This window comes from Lepisma saccharinum, chromosome 1 (genome assembly GCF_977018435.1).
Source record: "Lepisma saccharinum chromosome 1, izLepSacc3.1, whole genome shotgun sequence".
Taxonomy (NCBI): Eukaryota; Metazoa; Arthropoda; class Insecta; order Zygentoma; family Lepismatidae; genus Lepisma; species Lepisma saccharinum.
Window position 1 is genome coordinate 215,688,465 of NC_139229.1, and position 4,360 is coordinate 215,692,824.

At 35.7% G+C, this 4,360-nt stretch overlaps 1 long non-coding RNA gene across 1 annotated transcript; it reads right to left on the reverse strand.

The window, feature by feature from the left end:
• Positions 1-2,722: 2,722 nt before the first annotated feature.
• Positions 2,723-3,846, reverse strand: LOC145991663 (uncharacterized). Its single transcript, XR_014442088.1, has 2 exons — positions 3,816-3,846; positions 2,723-2,998 (listed from the first exon to the last, which is right to left on the reverse strand). It is a non-coding gene; the product is annotated as an uncharacterized LOC145991663 (long non-coding RNA).
• Positions 3,847-4,360: the final 514 nt, after the last annotated feature.

Genomic DNA, 4,360 nt, shown 5'->3' on the forward strand with positions numbered 1-4,360 from the left:
TCCTGAACAGATTGAATTGTATTATTTTGGTAATAATAAGCCTAAACTTGTGAAATAAACAGATAGAAACTGAGATCACACACTCTGTGTGTCGAAAATATAACTAAAAGTCTGTCCTGAACAGATTGAATTGTATTATTTTGGTAATAATAAGCCTAAACTTGTGAAATAAACAGATAGAAGTTGAGAACACACACTTTGTGTGTCGAAAATGTAACTAAAAGTCTTTCCTCAACAGATAGAATTGTGTTATTTGAGTAAAAAAATAGGCATAAACTTGTAAATAATAAATTAAAAGTTGAAAAAATCTCTTTGTAAATACAAAATTTAATAAAAAATGTTGCCTGAATAGTACAAATAGTGTTATTTTGGTAAAAATTAACATAAAGTTGTAAAATAATAAGTTAAAAGTTGAAAAAATGTCTTTGTGAGTCCAAAATTTAATAAAAAATGTTGCCTGATTAGTACAAATAGTGTTATTTTGGTAAAAAATTAATATAAAGTTGTAAAATAATAAGTTAAACGTAGAAAAAAATGTCTTTGTGAGTCCAAAATTTAATAAAAAATGTTGCTTGAATAGTACAAATATTGTTATTTTGGTAAAAAATTAACTTAAAGTTGTAAAATAATATGTTAAAAGTTGAAAAAAATGTCTTTGCGAGTCCAAAATTTAATGAAAAAATGTTGCCTGAATAGTACAAATAGTGTTATTTTTGTAAAAATGAGGATAAGCTGTGAAAATGTTTGACATAAAGTCAAAGTTTGGTAAAAAATAAACTCAAAATTAAGTTAAATAGCACACAGTAACATACATTTACTACCTAAATCAATAATCAAAGGGTCCTAGGTTCGTGATAAAAGCAAATGGTGAAAACTGTAGGCCCCGTCCCTAATAGCTCTCCCTTCTTCATAGTACAGATAAAAAAAACCCTGCGCTAAAGCGTCCTGTGCCTTGAAGGCAAACCTGAGCGGAATATTAATTGGCGGCGGAAACCGGTTCTACAAGCGACGCATAGCTTCAGAGATTTGACCCTTGCTTCGCATTTCCAGACATCCTTTGTTGTCTGGTTGAATCCCTCCCCTGCCCTACAGTATTGCATACCTTTCCCCTGTTATTGCGTACTAGTTAACCTTGGAAAAACCGGTTCTGATTGGTCAATCGGGTTCTTCGTTTGTTCTGACGTTGTGACGTCATTTGACCTTGAACGCACTTCCCCCAAATTCCTTTCTCCTCTACCTGCGCGGAGTTCAGATTCTGAGACAGTATTCTGTCTGGCGTGTGAAACCATCGTCTTTCATACAATAATAACATACATTATTACATAGTACTAATTAATAACATTACATATCGCGGGTTCGAGTACCGGGACCGTCTTCTTTCGTACCATTACCACCATTCAAAGCGGTTCATAAACCATAAACTCTTATTTTCAATACTATAAACATTAATATTATAGTTTCATACATTACATACTTTGCAGTAATGAATATAAAAACATATGCATAGCATTTAGTACCTCTAATTACCTTTTATATACATATTTTTCATAAAATAAATAAATATATATTCATAAAAAGTTATAAACATGCAAATACATAAATGTAAAGTACTCTAAGTACTTGCAAATGAATTCTAAGTACGTGCAAATTAATTAAAACCCGTGCAAATTAGTTATAAGTACGTGCAAATTAATTGCGAATATTAAATAGCAACCGACGTTGGCGGGGTCCCCATCTACTTACATTGTCCGCCAAATTGTTGTGTGTAAAGCAACACTCATTATACACTGTGATAGTGTTTCAGTGGAAGATTCAGATCACTTTCTTCTTCTTCTTCTTCAAAATTTGACCTTTTTGGAGAGTCTATAACCTTGTTTCCTGCCCCAAACTACCGGAGAGGGAGTTTTTTTTTGCGCGTATGTGCATGTGTGAATCTGTCCAATCATTTAATTATTTGGAATTTAATTTATATTTACAGATTTGAATGAGTTGGCTATTCTACTTTGATACATATGTATTAATTGAAGGGAAAGGAAAAGGAGAAAATCAAAGAAGCAAGCAAATGACCAGGAATAACAAATATATTTTATTCTCTCATGCAATTGGTTATTTTTTGACAAAGTAGCCTTTCGTGAATACATCTTTTCGCTACTATTTTTCCAAAATTGCTGATATTCCCCAACCATTGAATGAATTATCTAGAAAAAAAATGTTAAGTTACTATTCCAGGCTGTCTACCACAAAGATCATTTGATTGCGTTATTTCCAGACTAGGACATTAATTTTTAATCGTTGACTCTGAATGGTTTCCGTGTTGCATCTAAACCGAATTGTTTGTTTAACAGACACACTTTCGTATTCTTAAGGTGTGTGCGTATGTGTTAGGGTTATAAAAGGATTTATGCGTTCGCACAATTTGCTTACAAGTTTGTTTTAAGGAAAATGAAAAGGTTGGGTTTCTGTTTGCCACTTAGTTGTGATAGAGTGTCTTAGATATGTAGTCAAGAAAGCCTCTCTTGAACTGTGATCTTGGATCACATGCAATTGCGATTTTGGGTTCTTAACCATTCGTTTGGTTTCGTTACATTGATGCAGTTGTAATGTCTTCGGATCGATACTCGTAAGCTTAAAAGTAACTTCATTTGTAGCACTAACCATGTAAGTAATACTTTGATAGTTATAGTAATAATTTATTAATAACTGGATTTGTTGGTACAATCATCTAACCGAGGTAGGCTGGGGCAGCATAAGCTGGAGCAGCAATGGCTGGGGCAGCATAAGCTGGAGCAGCGATGGCTGGGGCAGCATAAGCTGGAGCGGCAAAGGCTGGGGCAGCAGCGACTACAGGAGCGACGCGGGCCCTGTAGGTGTTGGCGTAGGACACGGCTGCAGGGGCGGCGACGACTGGAGCGGCGATGGCTGGAGCGGCGTAGGTGGCGACGGCTGGAGCGCCGAGGTAGCCACCGTAGGCGACGGCGATGAGGGCGGCGAAAACGACCTGAAGGTGTAAAGGAAAATAAGTACATTAGAACAATTTTCTTTGAATTTGAATTTCCTTTATATACGGTACGTTAGACTCTTGTATGATAATTACCTAGTTCTATTTAGGTTATTTTACAACTCTTTTTTGTATCATAAGTTAATCGCGACGACAAAATTGTTGGTGTGACAAACACAATAATAATCCAAGTCTTACCTACTTCGTTGCTGAAACCTCTGGTGTGGGAGTATGTTAGACTGACCATTCGGCCACGAAGGCTTGTTATAATAAATATCGATTGCGAGAAACTATTCTAAGAGATTAAATAAATGAGTATGAGATACAAAACATAACAAAGAGAAAGGATTGCTTTTAAAATAATCAAGGACAGTAATCAGAATTTCATTGCCTGTGCCTTATTAACTAATATTATGTTAAATCTTCATTAAAAACTATCACTTAAAATAAACTTCGACAATACGGGAACGAATGAAGGGGCAAGATATAACTGTTACTTTCCCTAATGGAACCAGTCAGCACTTATGTGGATTGGCTAGGAAATCACAGGTTTCAAATTATGAGCTCGGGATACGCACAAATAACTGTCCTCAAAAGAAAAACATTTTTTAAAACAAATGTTGCACACTTAGTTCGGATTCGATAATACTGCCTTTAGCTTCGATTAAATATCCCAATGTTCTATACATAGTGGGACGTGATTTTCGTGGTACGAACCTCTCTGTCTAGATTCGATTACCCAATTGAGACAAATCAAATCCTAAAAAACAAACTAAATTATCTCTTTGTAGTGCAGCCATTCTAGTAAAGTACTTACAAGCTTGTACATGTTGAGAGTGTTTCTGTTGTCTGCTGTTAACAACTGAATACTTTGTCTTGAAATCTTCTCTTTTTATACATCCACGCCGCATGGGAGGTTTATAGACGGAGACCTTGGTCTTGATCCAGTCTCCTCTTTTTCTGACCAACGTCCTAATTTCGAGGACCCAGCCAGCTACATGTTCCTACTGTTCTACTATATGCTGGGGAGGGGAGCATATGGCTCCTAGGTTGGTGAACGTAACGAGACCTCAAAACTTGTTTCGTTCATTGTCGGTGCATTTTTTTTTTATTACTCGTTCCTTTTATTTTAAGCAAGAAGTATTTCTTTGCAAGTTTCGCTTGTTAAGAGCAAGAACAAATTAATTAGGCTCTGAGTAAAATAAATGAAACAAAAGTTTGGAACGCCTAATGACCAGGGGCGGCGTTAGGAGAGGGGCCTGGGCTGACATGGAATTTTAAAGTCAAGAGAATATTTGAGTAATACAGCAATAATACGTAGTGTAATGTTCTTGAGTGTACGTAATTAAGATAACCCTATTC